Source organism: Cnephaeus nilssonii (assembly GCF_951640355.1).
Source record: "Cnephaeus nilssonii genome assembly, chromosome: 7".
Classification (NCBI taxonomy): domain Eukaryota; kingdom Metazoa; phylum Chordata; class Mammalia; order Chiroptera; family Vespertilionidae; genus Cnephaeus; species Cnephaeus nilssonii.
The window spans coordinates 24,751,935-24,770,888 of NC_137078.1; the positions used below are offsets into that span (position 1 = coordinate 24,751,935).

The window sequence follows — 18,954 nt, forward strand, 5'->3', positions numbered from 1 at the left end:
TCACGGGCAAAGAGATGAAGCACCTGCTAGTTCACTCTGCAAGAGCAAAGCCTATGCCCTCCCCCAACCCCTCCCGGTGTTTTCGTTTCCAGAAAATAAGACATTTTTGTGTAACTCAGGCCACCAAGCAGTGTTCAGAAAAGAACGATTTTAGCTTTAATCATTTCATTCCATACTTAATGGTAGCCAAGACATTTACATTATCTGGGAAACACAGATTTCATTTATATGCTGGGTTCAAAAACATGAATGTGTTTGTTTAAAAAAAACAAAACCCACATGAATGTCTTATGCAGAAGTGTTAGGAGGATTGATGAGTTAATGTTGGTAAATCACTGCAATTCCCAGGTCAAAAACGGGAAATAAACATTATCATTATTGGTTTCATTGGAGTTTGAATGATGAACTGTGGTCCAGTGGGGCCTAATTAGGATAGAAAAACTTATAACTATGAGGAAAGAAGAAAAGAATTTTGCAGTACTTTTACCTAATTCTCTTCTGAGTAAAGGTTATATCCATAATCACTGATAACATCATTTAACAACATTTACTTAGTTGATCCAGGTGAAAACAAACCAAAGAATGCATGAACCTATGACTGAATGGATGGACAAATGGTCAGCTCCCACCAAATACATATATTCTTCCATGTTATGTATTAAGGCTGCCTTTGTTGTTGTTGTTGTTAATCCTCACCCGAGGATATTTTTCCATTCACTTTTTTTTTTTTTTTTTGAGAGAGAGAGTGGAAGAGAGGGGGAGGGAGAGACACAGAGAAAGGAACTTCAGTGTGAAAGAGACAAATAGATTAATTGTCTCCTGTAAGGGCCCCAACGGGGGCTGGGGATCGAGCCTACAACCAAGGTACATGCCCCTGACCAGAATCAAACCTAGGACACTTCAGTCCATAGGCCGATGCCCTGTCCTCTGAGCCAAACCGGCTAGGGCTAAGGCTGCTTCTTAGAAGCCTGTCTTCCTTATCCAAATAATCTCCGCAGCAACAGACATCATGCTCTGAGTCTCAGAATAGAATGGACTTCATTACTGAATCAAATCTCTGAGGATTTTGGTTAGGAACTTTCAATACGGATTTGTCCAATTTTTAAGATAATGAAAATCTTTTTGGTTTAATATCATTTGCTATTCTTCCTTTTGTTGCCAAACTGGTAACGATCTTTGTATTATATTTACACAGACATCCTCAACTATAGAAGGTGCTTGAAATTAATATATTTCATTAGTGGACTGGATGGAATGGAATGGAATGGATAGACAGATGGGTCAGAGGCATCACCCAATCAGCTTTGCAAGGTCAGAAGGAACCCCAAAAGGTTTCTGAAATCTCTAGGAAAGACTTAACTTCACATGCAAGACTAGTATTTTTCTTAAACATTTCTGAGAAATGGGGTCAATCAGTATTTTAGTGTTTAAGGACTTTTACTATATGGAAACTCTTCCTTACACTTAAGTCTCAAAACCCAAGTTTATAATTTATCATTATGCCTGATACAAGATAAGGTTTTTCCCAAATGCACTCCACAGAAAAGACTGGGTTCCCTTAATTTTTGAGCCCTTATAAAGCTTATCATATTATGTGTTGCATTCTTAAATATTTTATACAACTAAGTCCTTTGGGAAAACATGTTCTCTTGAAAATACCTCAAACAATGGTAGTTTAACATGCTTTAAAAAGTCACCTAGCAGAATTGTTTTTTCTTTTTAAGGAAGAAAACAAATTTCAGTAATTTTTCTTGAAAGTATGAGTTTATAGTTGCAAACACTAGATGTCATTATAAATTAAAAACAAAATTTAAAGATTGCTTTCAAAAGCAACGCAGTAAGTGGTTAAGTTGTACAGTTCATAAACACATACTCACTAGAAGAATGAAGAAAAAAATCCCTCAGTATTGTTTAGTATCCATATTGTTACAGTAATGGTCCCAAATATGTCATTCTCACCTTAACTGTGGCCTTGGCTATGTTATTTGTTTTGACCACCAAGGTATTAAAATTTAATCAACAGATATAGGAATGGGTACTTGTGGCCTCGTTACACAAGGGTTCAAAAATATTGCATCTCAAATAAATTAGAGGTAAGTCAAGATGATGTACTTTGGAAAACTATTAGATGACTGACAAAGTGATTCAAAAGATGATGAAGACACTGGTATTATAGACGAAGGTTGTAAATAAATTATTTCACATAATATGAAAATAGAAAAAATTATGGATGTTTCTACATTAATCTATGTAGAATTTCAAATGTTTTTGAGGCTAAATAAATAGCTTCAGCACAAATTTCATTGTTTTATCTACATCTCCAAGCTCTTAAATGTTTGTAGTCAAGCTGGCTAACAACAACAACAAAAAATTGAAAGCATGGAAGTTGGCTTAAATTTGTTGAACTTATATGGTATATTTCATACCCACACCTCTTCTTGATCTGTGGACCTGAAGACTCAACAGTCAACCTGAAATATCCACTAAAAAACAGGTTTCACCCCCTCCTATTCCTTAGGATGGATACTATAAAAAACACAGAAACTAATAAATGTTGGCAAGGATGTGGAGAAATTTGAACCCTTATTGTTGGGAATGTAAAATGGCACAGCCACAATAGAAAACAGTAGGGTGGTTCCTCAAAAAACTAAATATAGGATTACTATATACTCCAGCAATTCCACTTCTGGGTATATACCCAAAAGAACTGAAAGCAAGATCTTGAAGACATATTTATATACCTGTGTTCACAGCATTATTCACAATAGCCAAAAGGAGAAGCAAGCCAAGTGTCCCTTAACAGATAAATGGATAAAAAGCTGTGGTCTATACATACAATGGAATATTATCTAGCCTTAAAAAGAAAGAAAATTCTGACACATGCTACATTATGAATGAACCTTGAGAATATTATGAAGTGAAATAAGTCAGTACAAAAGTACAAGTGCTTATACAAGGTATCTGAATTCCACTTATAATAGGTACCTAGATTAGTCAAATTCATAGAGACAGAAAGTAGAATGGTGGTTGCCAGAAGCTGGGGGAAAGAGAATGTCGAGTTGTTTAATGAGTGTGGAGTTTCAGTTTTGCAAGATGAAAAGAGCTCTGGAGATTCATGCACAGCACAAATGTGCCTAGCAATACAGAAGTAAATATCTTAAGATGATAAATTTTATATCGTGAGTATTTTACCACAATTCAAAAAAACGAATGTCTCATGTACACCTTAAACTCCACTTTTTCAAAACTCTGTTCGGGGCCTGTCCTCCCCATCTCTGTGAATGACACGTTCATTTCCTCAGTTGCTCAAGCCAGAAACCCGAGAATTATCCTGGTAATCACCTTCCTGTTCTTCATATACATAAAAAATCTACAAGTTCTGCATAGCTGACAATGAGAATGTACTGTATCTTGAACCAATCTACTTCTCTCTGACGTTACTGTCACCTTTCAAGTCCAAACCCCTATCACTTCCTACTTGGTCAACTACAGGTTTTCTCTCCCAATTCCCTGTTTTTCTTGTCATCCTCCCATCCAGCCTGCATGTTTAGGCCCTGACATGACTTCATAGGCACTAGAATAAAACTGAATCTCCTTGCCAAATGCAAGGCTCTTCACTATCTGTGGCTTGCCAACTCTAACTTCATCTCTTCTAACTTGGTTCAAGTTCAAGTTCTTCTAATGTGCCCTGCATTTCTCAGCTCAAGACCTTTGCATATGCCCTTCTCTTTGCCTGTGCTCTATGCCCCTTCTCATGCTCATTTTAATGTCATCTCCTAAGAGAGCTTTTCCTCACCCACCCAATCTAAAATAAACCCATGCCTCCCACCTGTTATTCTTTCTCATGTGTCACTGCTTTCTTTCCTCCATTCCTAATTATATTTATTTGTTTATGTGTTTATTGTAGGTTTCTTCCAGTAGACTGTAAGCTCCCTGGAGTCAAGGGTCCCTATACAGGGCACAAATAAGTTAAAAATCTTAATGTCAGACAGATAGTAAAAAGTGTCATGAAAATTCTAAAGCAGAGTAAGAAGACTGGGTGCTATTTAGGTAGGACCGACATGAAAGACCTCTTGGGAGTGATTTATCTGGGTCGTTTTCCAGTTCAAGCATGTCCAATAGCTCATGACTTTCCTACTCATGGTTATTGTACGGTCACGCTTCGCACCACCCAGAACGGGAGCCCTGCTGTCCTCCTGGAAGCCCCCGATCCTTCTCCCCGCACAGCCTGTCTATCTGGTCTCTGTTCTCCCTGAGCTAATCTCAGTCACGTTATCTGTCCGATCACTTCTTGTCTGGAGAATGGCATTACTCCCCACTCGTCTACCCTATACATGCGTGGTAGATCGATTTACCTCATTGTTTCAAAATCCCTTGTTGCTGGTTCCTCTTTGCTTCCTGAATTAAGTCCAGAGTTTTCACCTTAGACTTTCCGACAGTCCACAATATGACTTCAACTTCCCTTTCCAACTGTACCTCAGACTGTCCCCATCACAGGCAAATAGGCCACTTCTTGTTCCCGGCACACGGCACACACTCTTGGCTTTCCAGAATCTGTGCTTTTTGGCTCATTTGCCTTTGCCACAGCTACCCACCCCTGTTGTAACTAACCCAAACCTTAAGTCCAATTTCAAAATAACTTTCTCCATAAAAATTTTCCAGATCTTTCCAATCAGAAGCAATCACGTTTATTTAACACCCTGAAGCATGTTTTTACTTTGATTATACAATTTATCAAATTTTCTCTTCTGCCATAATGACTTGTATTGTTTTTCCAGTCCCTTTTCAGATCACAAGATTCTTCAGGACACAGGCTGTCTGCAGCACCTATCGCCTTATTACTCAACTATTATTTTGTTCATCAAAGTGTGGTCCTGGGACCAGCAGTGCTGACCTCCTGGAAGCTTCTCAGAAATGCAGAAGGTTGGGTCTCACCTCAGACCGACAGAGTCAGGCTTCATTTTAACAAGATCCCCAGGTGATGCCTATGTACTGATCAAGCTCATTTAATATTTGACTGCCTGAACTGACTAGGAAAACAAAGTATCAAAAACAAAACATCATTTACATACATCCTTCAAAGATAATTGTGAGTGAATAATGCTTACTCTATAAAGCTATTTTAAAACTATACAGGCAGCAGCAGATTAACTATATATCAACCTTCTGTGCTCTATGCCCCTTCTGAGTGAGGAAAGGTGCAGACATCTGAATACTTCTTCTGAGTGAAGAAAATGAATTTTGCCTTGGCCACCTAACAGTGGCTGAGAAGGTTTGGTAGTTTTATTAAACCTGTCTATTTATGAGTGGGAAGCCCACAGAGGACATTGCCAATGGTATAATTCTCATCCTTTAATGAGTTAATTGGCTGTGAAAGTACTTACATCAAAGTTTCAAACACTCTTCTTTTGCATCCAGTAGACTCACAATACAGATGTGTTACAGATGTAGGAGTTACCTAATTGGATATATAGCAGTAGTGCTGCTTTCTGTGTTCCATAGCAAAGCTTTTGATTTTTTCTATGTGACAGACAAGTCATGGTAAGGAAATAGACTTGAAATGACAGGTACTAGATGGTGACGTAGGAGTTCCACTTGTCAGGGATGATAAGTAGTGGGAATCCCAAGGCCTTCTTAAAGGACACCTTGCTGGCCTGGCCGCTAGAGGGCATCACCAGGTGAATAATTAGTCTGACTTCCAAAGTTCAAACGAAAGGTACCTTGTAGGTGAATTAACAGGGAAACAGCTTCAATCCTCCACCCCTCTTAATAAGTGGACAAGGAGCCAATAATTTCACCACCTTTGCCTTGTAATACAACAGTCATTTCAGGGAATAAGCTCCGGTCCTGGTGTGTTGCAGAACGAGGGGTGACAGATCACAGTGCCTTCAGGTTGCTGCATCTGCATTATTCGGATGTCTGCACCTTACACTTTTGTCTTCTCCCTCAGGACCATCCCAGCAAGGAAGAAAGCCTGAAACTTCCACCTTCTTGTCCAGACGGCTTAGAAATATTCTCAGAAGTGCAAAAAAGTGTAAGAAAGGGATGTGAGATCTAGGAGGATTGGAGGAAAAACAGCCTTCACTCTGAGGAGAATCAGGGGGGGATGAGAACGGTCAGTCTCGGGCCACCTCACTGCCTTGGTGATTGCCCCACACCCAATGAGCCTCCTCAGTGGCCGGGCTTCCTTCTGCACCTAAGCTTAGAAGGGCGAGGCTCTGGCCTCACTGCCCCCACATTTCTCCTCACCAGGTCCCTGTAATCTTTCGCAGACTCAGGGGTTTAATTACCAGGCCGCCCTGAGGCAGCCAGGTGCCGGCTGGCAGCAGAACACAGGAGCCCTCCCTCCCCCGACTGCACTCAGCCTCCCAGCCAGGGGGGTGGTATTACCCTCCAAGCCAGCTCTTCAGAAGTTCTGCCACCAGGGCTGATAGAGGTTTTGTCCCAGGGTGTCATGCACAGTCTCCCTCCTCGGAAAGCACCATGTGTTTGACCATCTGTAAATGACTCCTGCAGAAGACCCCACGTGCTGTAAGGTTTGGGAGCTATAGAATTTATGAAGATCACAGGACCATGAAGTAGCTGACTGCGAAAACAGGAACATCTCGAATAACCTCTCAACTCTACAGAAAGAGACGCATTTTAAATAAAAGCAAAGTAATTGCTTTGCTAGTGTTCTCTCTCACAATTAGGAAGCTGTACTCCAAGGACAAAGTCAGCACACATGTCTTTCAAATACTAAATTAAAAAACAACTCAGTATTTCCAAGTTTTGAACACTTAAAAGCACTCTTTGTAAAGACAGAAACAACAGGAATGCTGACGTGTGTGTGTGTGTGTGTGTGTGTGTGTGTGTGTGTGTGTGTGTGTGTCTGCCAACATTTCACAAAGCGAAGAGGAACAGAACGGGCTGAGGGAAGCGTGAGGCTGGCCCTGCGAGCTCAGAGTTCTGCCCACAGGTTTCCAGATCCACCAGCAGCAGGCAGGCCCTCCCTCCTGCCCTTCAGAGAGAACCACGGCCAGGGCAGAGCAGCAGTGGATATACATTAAAACCCGACAGAGAGGCGCTCAGACCCTCTGCCCAAGGCCCCCGCACCTAACCGGAAATGAGCAACAGAATCGCTTTCTAGGAATTTGCTAGTGGCTGTGGCCACGTGTCCTCCTTGCACTCAGGTTTCCTTTGACCAAATATTACACAGCGAGATGTGGTTGAGAGGCCCTTGGGACTCACCACTGACACAGAGGCTTTGTGAGTAAAGCGTCTGTTTGGTATCTGCTCACTGAGCGCCAGCACATTTCAAAAGCTCAGCCAATGGCTCGGGAAACGTTAGGGACATTCAGAATCCCCTCTGTACCGGCTGAGGAATCTCACGTATGAATTTTTCAGTTCCTGAGTTGAGAAGACATTAAATATCCAGCATCGTGTTTATCTTCATTAAGAGCAAATATCCTTTCCAACAAAATCCGACAGGACAGAGATTAGCGCTCACTCTAAGGGAAAGTGATCAAAAGCCCAAAATGCTTTGGTTAGCTTACTGGAAGCTTGCTCCTGCTTTAGTTTCTATGCAAAGTACATCAAAAGAATACAGATATTACTGGAGACTCGAACTGTTTAAAGTCTCTAGTACTAGTGAGAAACTACAGAAGACGGGGGAACAAAACATTAAAGCTGACCTTCTCCCTGCAACACAACACATTAACAATCTATAAATAGTTTGGCTGGCCAGTGTGCTCAGTGGTTGAGTGGTCAGCATTCCATTCCCCTTGGAGGCACATGCCTGGGTTTGGGGCTCGATCCCCAGTAGGGGGTGTGCAGGAGGCAGCCGATCAATGATTCTGATGTTTCTATCTCTCTCTCTCCCTTCCTCTCTGAAATCAATAAAGATATATGTTAAAAAACAGCTCAGGCTTTCTGTTCAAATATATATATTGCTTCCCCATGCAGAAAGGGTAGAGGCTTCTAATCCTCTTGCTATTTCAAAGGACTCTGACTCACCAATCAATCTAAGAAAGCCTGGTGGTTTTATGAGTACGAAATGATCAGGAATGCCAAGCGTCTTCCACACTCCGCGGGGCTCCCTGCTTTGATTGCTTTGAAGAAGGGGTAAGCAAGGAGAAAAAGGTAAAACATATGCTGAGCAAAGCACAGCAGCTGAAGTGAAAAATAAGTTGGAAGCTCTACGTGAGAATCAACATGGAGAGTGGAGAGTTCACCGAGAGGGAGCAGCACTGAGTGAGCAGCATTTGCGGCTCCTGTGCCAGGAGGGAAGGCAGGAACGGCTATCCAACACAACACGGCAGAGTCAGGAGCACCAAGACCAGTTGAGGGAGGGGGACAGTGACGTCACAGCCCTCCTACTCTTCCAGACTTTCTGCACCTCTGGCCAGCGCTGCCTGCTCCCCAGCCCTGCATGGAAAGCAGAGAAGGAAAGCAGGGTATTAGGAGTTCTTTTCTCCCCTAGTGGCATCTCCCCAGCTCCAGGCTGTATTCAGGAAAAAGCGATCTGGGGCGGAGGGACTCCTGAGGCCCAGCAGCTCAGGCACTCACCACGATGCCTTGGAGCCGCTTCAGCTGCTCTCATTCGACTGTCCTCTGCCACCAGACACTGACCCTCTGACAAGTGACATGCCCAGCCACAGAAAGTAAAGAAGGGAATGCAATGCATGCTTCCTGTCTCCGCCAAAGGGCATTCTTGCTCCTGGCCTTGAGAAATTCAGAAAGACTGTCACCTTGCAAAAATGTGACCAGCCAGCAGAACATTACCGCTCATTTCCCAAAGCCACGGGGCAGTTGTGACAGCCACGAAAGCCAGCAGCAGAGCAGCAGGGCTGGACAGGGTGACCACACATTTAATGTTACTGTTACCCACATTTAAACCGTTTTATCTCCACTAGAGGGCCAGCACGGAGATGACATCTCAGTTAGATGATTCTGCTGCTGGCTTAAGATCTGATCTTAACCCTTGGGGAGGGCGGGCGGGGAAAGGAAGGGAGAGGTGAAAAGGCTGCACTCAAGACAATACTGCTACTCACAGGCAGCTCACCTTGGTCTAAGGCTACCCCCCTCCTACCTGAGAAGCCTCAGCTTAGAATGATGCTGTTACTAAAGTAAGTTAAAAAAATGGAGTCCATAGGACACCATCAACTGCCAACTGGGCTCAAAAATTCACTTATCTCTAACCCCTCCCCTCTTTTCTTATGTCCAAACAGTCACGCTGTTTTGATAAACTCTTTCTTCGTAGTGTCTCCCACATCTGTCCCTTTCTGAGGCTCCCACAGCAGTTTTCGGTCTTATCGCCTGATGCCTGCAATAACTCCTGAACCAGGGGCCCCCTCTCTGGTTTTTCTCTCTGCCAACCCATGGGCCACGAACATGGTTGTAAAGCTAATCTCACTGAAACACGGCTGGTCACATCAGCAACGTGCTGAGAAATCTCCACTGATTACCAACCCCCGTTGCTCAGTGTGTTTTGCTCCTGTCTGGAACTCCCTCTGCATGGAGGCGGATGCTGCCTGGTCACCAGGGCCCCCGGGGGGCCAGACAGCAGGTGCACCTGGGTTGGAATCAAGGCAGTATCCTGGACAGGTTTACCTCTCCTTAATTAAGGTTCTTCACCTTTAAAAGAGTACAGTGACCTCTACCTTGTTCAGGAGGAGCAGGGCTAGAAGGGCAGGCTCGCATCTGGTAACCCATGACCTGGGGAATCCAGTGATGTGGCCAGGACAGGTTAGCATGAGGTCAACCACCAACTATAACATGTTTGAGTTGGACCTAATTTTCCCATGTCTAGGCTTTGAGGCTGCCGTGTGCTATAAACACTAGCAGACATAAGTTCATTCCCATGTTCACTCATGTTTTCACCTTACAAATACTCCTTGAGCACTGCTGTGTACTGGGCGGGAGAAAAACAAAAAAATGAACGGGAGGACTGGAATGACAAGAGCTGTATAAAAAGCTGCAGCAATGTCTAGGACAGGGCAGCTGACAGGGGCCTTCCCAGGGCAAAGCTTTGAAGCATTTAATTGCTAGTGCAATTCTTCAGTTTTTCTCTTTTCCCCTGTGATCGCAAAGGAGGCCTCTAGGTGGTGGGATAGAAAAATCAAAGCAGCCTGCATCCGGAGCAATGCGTGGAGGTCAGCTCTTCTGGAGAGATACCAGATCCACGGCGGACACTGAGTGAGTGAGAAATGAACTTGTGCTTTGTGAAGCCCAATGAGTTTTTAGGGTTGACACTATAGCATAAACCAGTCCTATCCTGATCCTGACTAATGCAACCACTTTCATTTTCTCAAATATCACTGTCTGGCAATTATTCATGTGCAGGAATGCCTTGTGATAGTGCTCGTATTTACTGCCCTTTATTTATCTTAACTTTCTTAACTTTACCTGTAACCATGCATTGCCCCTTCAACTAGGCTAGCGCCTCTTGAATACAGCAAGCCTTGGCTCATACCCTTGGGGCTTGCCTCTTCAACCTCACTCACCGCCCCCCCGCCCACCCGCCACCTGCGACTCCTCTCCCCTCCCCGCAAATCAGCAGTGAACTTTGCACATGGCAACTGTTTAACTCATAACTGATGATTTGATATTTTCTCATTAGGAAATAATTTCCCAAATATAGTCACTATTACTTATTTCCTTAACCAACAACCCTCTGATGGCATGGTCACTTAGGAATTAAGTACAATAGCTACAGTAAGACTTTCGGGGTTCATCTGTGGATGACACTGCAGTCATGGCCTCAGGATTCTATGTCAATCATGGGCAGTCATAGGTTGGCTTAGTGATCATTTCGTACTCATTTAAGTGGATCCTAATGCCTGTGGCCCTATTTAGTGATAGAGGTCTGAACTTCAAGAGTTCTCATTCATTCCTTTGTTCAGATTACACTCATTCTCTGAGAGTTAGCCGAGAATAACAGTTATGAATTCAAACGAGCTGTTTCCTTACCTGTAAAGGGAGAGTAAAAAGTTATCTTGTAAGGCTGCTGTGAGAATTATGCAAGTTAATATATGTAAGATACTTATAAAGTTATCTTAAGAACAGTTGCCCTTGAACAAAACAGGTTTAAACTGCACAGGTCTACTTACACATGAAATTTTTCAATAAATACTATAACTGTATTTTCTCTTCCTTATGATTTTCTTAACATTTTTTTTTCTCTAGATTACTTTATTGTAAGAATATCATATATAATACATATAACACACAAACTATGTGTTAATGAACTGTTAATGTTATTGGTAAGGCTTCCAATCAACAACGGACTATCAGTAGTTAAATTTTTGAGGAGTCAAAAGTTAGATGCAGCTATGGTCAATGTGGCTCGGTTGGTTGAGTGGTGTCCCATGCACCAAAAGGTTGCTGGTTCAGTTCCCGGTAAGGTCACATGCCTGGGTTGCAGCCTTGATCCCTGAGGCCGGGGTGAGGGGAGCAGTGGGGTCACATGCAGGAGGCAGATTGTTTTTTTTCTCTCTCAAATAAATAAAAACATATTTTTTAAAAAAAATTATGTGCAAATTTTCAACTGCATGGGGGAGTTGGCACCCCTATCCGTGCATTGTTCAGGGGTCAATTGTTCTAAGATACAGCAGTACCTGGCATGTTGTAAGTACTCAGAATGCTAATACTAACTGAGTCTACTACATGGAAGATATTAGAGAAAAAGGGATGAATAAAAAGCTGCCCAGTTCCCAAGGAGTTTAAAATCCTGTAAGGATTATATATGAACAAAGAAATGAAGTGTTACAGAGCCAATGCCCCAGACAGAGAGAATACACAAAGTAACACACATGGCAGATGCAAACATGCATGAACACACTGATGCATGCACACACAGATGCACACATGCACGCACACACAGATGCATGCACACACACAGAGATGCACACATGCGTGCACACACACTCACACACACATGTGCACAACAACTGGCAACTGGTGAGTTACAACCAAGAAGGTGATCCTTCCCTTTGGAAGAAGGCAAGCCAAGAAAGGCTCCATAGAGAACCTGATGGCTGACCTGAGTCTGATGATATGAATAGGCACTTGCCAGGCAAGACGGTACCAGGATGACCAGGCAATCAAGGAGGGTGAAAAGAGGCATAAAACAATACTATTCATTTATTCATTCAACAAATGTTTATCAAATGCCTCCTCTGTGGTTGGCATAGTTTTAAGTACCAGGATACAGCAGTAGATATTATTGACAAGGCTTTTGCTTTCACTGAGTTAAGATTTTAATAGAGGAGACTAACAATAAGCCAGTAAACAAATATATAAAGCAAAGGGCTATAAAGAAAACACAGTGGGTAAGATGGCTAGAGTGAGACTGGGGGGTAGTACGCCCGACTAGAGTATAGAGAATGAAAGATGTGAGCAGAGGTACCCCCAGTTTTCCATGCAGAGGACGTTCCCTAAACTCCCCTAGCCTCTTATTCCATCCTCTGTTTTCCCAAGGACGTGGAGTGAGCTACCTGGCTGGGGGTTAAAGCCAGTGTGTGGTCCATGCCTGCCCTTTGGTAATGTTACCTCCGCTGGGCACAGTTAACCTGCCACTAGGTACAGTAAGAATGTTGAGTACAGGGGTGGTGGAGGGGGTAGATTTTGGTGTCCTTCTCCTTCTTCTTCACACAGAGAGTGAGTCACATGAGGACTTGAACTTTCCTGCAGGTGGGCTGTTTCCAGGCCCAGACTGGGGAATAGAGTGGTGGAAGCCCATTTTTGGTTCTCAACCCAAGATGTAATTTCTAATTAAGTTAACTGTTACCAGTCAAAAAGCTGCATTTTGGCCTCCATCTTCCTTATTACACTTGTCTGACTTCTCAGTTGGCTTAGAACTTGGGAAGGGAGGAGACCTCTTAAGATAAAAGTTTTTATACAATAAAAGCATTCCCTTTCCCAACAGACACATCAAAACTAAATTAGGAAGCACTATCCTAATCTATCAAACCTGTCACCTTAATAAAATATCCTTCAAATCTCCTACTTCATAGCTCCAAAGACACTTCAAGGTGTGTGACTGAAAAGTCTGGCCCAAATAGTACAATAAGGCACATTCAATAGAGTAGTGAATATGGGGGGTGGGGGGGCGGTGGGAAAAAGAATGATTTCAGTGCCAGTGTAAAACTAGGCTACACAGTTCATGGCTGGTAGCCACAAAGAGGAAGATGAGGAAATGTGAAGTCTTTAGATATTCTTACTTTGTGATTTCATATCTACATGTTTTTTAAAACCACATTAAAAAAAAAGAATGTTCTTATCTTTTCTCTGAAGAATGTAAAAGCATTTTCAATGTATTTACATACTTGCTTCACAACCTCCTTGTGAGACGAGATGGGACTATATCATTGTCATGAAGACATATGGATGGCATGGTTAACTATCCACAGCAAGGGTGGGGAACGTCCGGCCCGCGGGCCACATATGGCCAGAGAAATCATTTGGCCCAGCCCTGCCAAGGCATTGGATGTGAGTTACTTAAAGGTTTGAGCAAAAATAGCATGCTGGGCTGCTTTTTAAGTTGATCATTTTATATGGCTGGCAAATTATGTTATAAATATCCAAATGGCCCTTGGCAGAAAAAAGTTCCCCACCCCTGATCTACGGGGCTCAGTTCTGAGCAGTAGAGAATTTATTTGAAGATGAAGAATAAGATAGATAGTTCCTGACCTTGAAGGCCTTACCCTCTACCTAGAAAGATTGCTCAGGCTCCCAAAGCATTGTGTATCAAAAAAGGAAATCTAAGACAAGTGTCAAATAGATGGCAAAGATTTTAAAAATGCTTCAGGAGTTCAGGGCGGGGGGGCAGGGGGGAAGCATCTATTGAAATCAATAATGATTACAGTAGTTTCATGTGAGAAAAATGTTCAAACCCCAACTACACACACTGCAGCAACTGCAATTGGAAAGTGCACCTCGGGCCGAAGATCCCAGAAGGTAGGCAGCGTGTGCTGTATTTCTCTGTGCAGCCCTGCGGTGCGGGGCACTGCCCTGTGCCCAGGTCAGTGGCCCTGCATCTGGGTAGCACGTCTAATGGGTACTCTGTTTCCCTGGATTTCACTCTGCTCCAGGTCACTGCCCACATTCAGCCAGGAGCAGCGACCGCACTGGACAGGAAATGCTGAACCCCCTGTGCCCTGCACACAGAGCTGCTCTGCCACAGGGATGATGCAAAGCAGACTCCCCACCTACTTTCGCTCGCTAAGGCAGGGAGGTTCTGCAGAATTTTACTACAGACATTGCCGTCTCCCGCATGACAACTCGGCTGGGGAAAGGGGCAAGTGTTAATAGCAGGGACAGAGAGTAGCAGTTACCAAGTCTACATGCTCTGCAGGAGGGAAAGGCAGGCCAGGATCCCGGGAAATCAAAGGGGGCGCCGGGCTGTGCTCGTCCGGCCCAGGGTACATTGGCTGCCCCGGTCATTGTATTGCTTCTGGTTGCACAGACATGTTGCTATGGAACCAATACATGCCACGGCTACTTGGCCTCCAGCAAACAAAACCTCAGCGCTGGCAAGAGCACTTCCCTAGATTTCCCTTAAAGGGATACCATTGACGGTGAGTGCAGTCCACGCTTGGGAACAACAGTGGTGTTGTTCCAGGTCCCGCCCTGCTGCATACCATGAAAGGGAGCCCAGCAACTCCTGTTTTACACGGTGTACGTGCATGTGGCATGTGGATGCATATGGTCCAAACCCAAGGTGTGGGGACCAGCCTCGGAGCTGCCTTTAAACGAAGAAACTCATGGCCTCGGTTTATATTTAGCCCCCCCACCCCCACCCCATATACACACACAACTGGCAGAAGCAAAGAACTAGTCATATTTTGGGTAATAATTTGATGCCTCCTGACTGTTAACTTCAAAAAACTTACGTTCCCAGCAGGAAAGCAAAGCAGCCAAAAGTGGTCAGCATCAGTTCAGGTGGCCTTATTCCATCCCTTTACCACTGCTTACCTGAGACCCTCCTCTCCCAGTTTATTCCTCACAGGAAGCCTAGGACCAGGAGGCATGGACTCCACACTTGCCCACTTTCCTAAGGTCCTTACTTGTCCTCTATTTTAGTCTTAGCAACCTCTTGATGCCATAGAGACCCTTAGCTTCCCCGAGAGCAGCAGATCTCCACGTCCCACGTCCCCCTGTGCTGTGCTCTAGGGATAAATCTTTTGGGCTTTTCTTGGATAAGATGAGGAAATGGGAACCCTTACGTTCACACTTCGAATGAGTGCACATTCATGCATATCAAGCATCTGGGACAGGAAAGGTCAATGTTAGGAGCAGAGGCAGATGCCCCCTCAGGGAAGCTGCAATCCCCGTTCTCACTCCCACCAGGACGTTGATAAGAAGCAGACTGTCTCTGTCCTCTATAAGGAGACACTTCAAGTTCCTTAAAAATGACTGTGGTTGGGGCAGAGGAGAAGCCCCCATTTATTAAGGTGAAATGATTAAGTTGACTAGTGGGATAAAATAATGGACACAGGCTCTCTGTGCTACACTTAAACCAACCCCTAGGTGGGATAAAATGTGTGGGAAATACGTGCACTAGCTCCCCAACTTAAGTGACCCCAGTGCAGAGCCAGATGTGGCATAGGCATCCACGAAAGAACCACAGACAAGTCCCCCTTGGGGGCCTCCAGCGGAGAACTGTTTTCTCACCCTTCTCTCCAGCATGCCCCACAACTGAATTCTCATGTTAGAAACCATATAGCTTTTATCCATTATTTTTTAATGAAGAAAGGTGACTCTGAAGGTCTCTCGGACCGCAGGCCAAGTTTACATTGTGCCATACGAAACCTGCTACGCATTACTCTGCAGGTGCAGACGCCCCGGGTGGGGGCGCGCAGGTCTGCAGCTGGCCGGCACACACCTGCACCGCGGCTCCTGGCTGCAGCACAGATTTAGCCCGAGTCTCCGCACGGGAAGTGGCATTGCAAATGCAGTGGTTTGGGAAAGGCGCAAAGGAAAACACGCCCTCTCAGCTGAGGTCCATCACAGAAGTGCCTCGGGTCTGCCCTGTCCTCCCACTTCTCTTGGTAGCAGCCAAGAGTGACTTCTAGAAAGTTAAACAGCTAAACAGCATCACTCCCGACACTTGCCTTAGAAGGATGTTATCACTAGTTTATCGGTATTACTGCAGGTCCAACCAGCTATAATCTGTGTCCACAGAAGGAATTGGGATTCTAAAGACAGTTCTGTGTGTGTGTGTCGGGGGGTGGGGGGGTACTGGAGGGATAGGGAGACCTCACAGAGGGGAGTCAAATGCCTCAGTAGCCGTCTGTACCCAGATGAGCTCTAAGGTCCAATCCAGTGCCCTCTCTTTCAGGGCGTTCATGAAACGGGGCATCACGTGAACAAAACAGATAGTTTCTCCTTGCCCACGCCCGTTTCTGTGATCAGTCACTGAAACAAGGAAACTTCCTCTGCTGTCCGCTCGGCAGCTGAACGAGGCTAGAGCAACAATGGTAGCAACTCCTAACAGGCAACCCATGTGGACGGCGAAAAGGAACGGCAGAAAAATACGAGGGAAACCACCCTCTGGAGGGAGGAGGACATGGGATGAGTAGAAAGAACATTTTGGTTCCAAGCGGGGGAAACTTCTAGAGAATGTGCGCAGGCACTTTTTCTTAGAGCGCTGGGTAACAGTCAGATGTGGGTGTAAATATATAAAAGAGTCACAGGATCACTCACCGTAAGAAAACAGCAGACCGGTTCCTCTGCCCCAGAAAACGAACTAATTTCTTTGGAAAACTGAAAGAGAAAAAGATTTAAACAACATTAAGTCCATTCTGTAACTCAGCACAGGTATGCAGGTGCAGAGAGTGTGAGAAATCCTAGCCCTGGCATGTGGGCACTTAGTAGGTGCACAGTAAATCTGAAGAACAGTGGGTGCATAATAGTGTGGCTGACTACTTGAATTTTAAAAAGAGCTTTGAACAATTAATGTGCAGAAAGCAATCATGTGTGTGATTCTGTGATCATGAGAGATATGAACATCAGGATGAAGGATCATATACTGTGGTGCCTGAGAAATGAGGTTTGGGGTAGATATTTTTAAATGTCATGTCTGCACCCCCACCATGCAGCTGTTAGACGACCTCTCCATAAGTAACCAGAGTACCCCATGCCTGCACTTCGCCTTTTCCCAAATGGCAGACCCGCAACTCCACACATCCCCCACTGAAGTCAACGGGACCCATAATTGGGCTCAGATGGGAATGTGGACTTGGCAGAGGGCACTGGCGGCTACATATCAAGCCAACTGCATAATCCCGTGGAAGCCATGGTGTCTGAGATAAGTGTGGGAAAGAGCCGAGATGAAGTCCATGCTGGAAGAGGAAGCCTGAAAGACAAAGGGAGATGAGGGAGTGAGAGCAGCAGACTGTGTAATCTACATCACATAAGGAACTAAACTCAAGATCCAAGTTTTAAAACATTTCCAGAGACTGTTTCAAAGATGCCTTTGCAGGTTTAGGAGGGGACGTGAGGCAAAGCTAGTCTGGTTCCTGAGACTGGCAGGTTTTCACAGGATCCCAGAGCATTTGGGATTGAGAGCTACTAGAATATGAAGGCCACTGCTTTTTCCCCCCTTTCCCTAAAAGGAAGAGAGAGGGCTCGTCACTAGGGCAGGACAGAGAGTCTCCTCCTCCTCCTCCTCAGCGTGCTCACTGGCAGCAGATCCTGACTCAGTTCCTCAGAATCTGGAAGGCATGACTCCCTGTCCCAGAGAGAAGTCACGGGCCATAATGTCAGACTGTGCTAGGAGAGGTGGGGCTACTGAGATGATGAGATTCAGACTTGTGAGAAATTTATACTCTACTTGAAAACACAATATGGAAGCAAGATGAGCAGTGAAAGATGGTACATGCCGGTAAAATCTCTGAGCACCTTCTTTTTAAAGCCACAGTTTATAATCCACTCACATACAGTAACCTTTTCATTCTAACGGCAGACGAGATGTCTACAGTAAGAATCATAAAGACTACAAGACTAATTTCAGAGTCAGACCTGACTCTGAATCGCAGCTCAGTCACATAACAGCTGTGTGATTCTAGTTCCGTAAACTCTCGGCCCCCTTCCCTCATTTGCATAATGGTAATACTAATACCCACTTCATATAATGTTTCAAGTTTCTAGTGCAGTGCTTGGCATGTAGAAGAGACTTAAAAAGAAAAAGCTTTTAATGCCAGGTGGCACAGCGTGTCTACATATCTGAAATACTAGAGAAGGAAGACACAGGAGAGATTTTTTATAACTCATAATGTATCAAAATGTCAGTCCTTGTATTCTCTTTTTTCCCCACCCACCCCCACATTAGTTAAGACAAATGAGAACAAAGTAAAACTGTTTACTGTGAACAATTAGATCATATAGATAAGATCATATAGGAAACACCCAAATAATAGAAATCAGCAAAAGTCTCACTAATGATTACTATGACCATTTTGGTTTATATGGTTCCAGGCTCTCTCCTATGCTCAAGTACACACAGTATATTAGACATATACTTAAGTAAAATTTTATACATATGTACAATTCGTTCATAATATACTATGATAGTACTCATATTGTTTTACAATGTGAAAACATTTTATTTGGTGTAGTATAAATCTCTTAATTTTAATACATCCATCTCCATCATAACTTTTTAAGGACTTACAAGAGGATTACACTTAAAGAAGTAACCATTAAATGTGTATTTGTTGAATTTACAGTATCTATCAGTGTCCCACATTTATGAGAAATTACTATACATGAGGTAGTGTGTGGTTCTTTTCCCCCCCCCCATATTTTCATCAAGATCTTGAAAGGCAGATTGTATAAATGTAAGAGTTAACAACAAAGATTGTTTTGGTTTAAATGGGAGTAGCTTAGAAGAATACTAACTAGCACAGGGAATAATATTACAAATAACAATATTCAGTGACTTTCCAATATGTTGAAAGGGGATAAAATCTT

At 43.9% G+C, this 18,954-nt stretch overlaps 1 protein-coding gene across 4 annotated transcripts in view; it reads right to left on the minus strand.

Moving 5' to 3' along the window:
* ATXN1 (ataxin 1) overlaps positions 1–18,954 on the minus strand; it is a 403,794-nt gene that overhangs the window by 169,857 nt on the left and 214,983 nt on the right. For all 4 annotated transcript variants that reach the window (XM_079777084.1, XM_079777083.1, XM_079777085.1 and 1 more), the window contains one exon: positions 16,687–16,746. The gene's annotated coding sequence lies outside the window, so the exon portion shown is untranslated. The remainder of the gene's footprint in view (positions 1–16,686; positions 16,747–18,954) is intronic.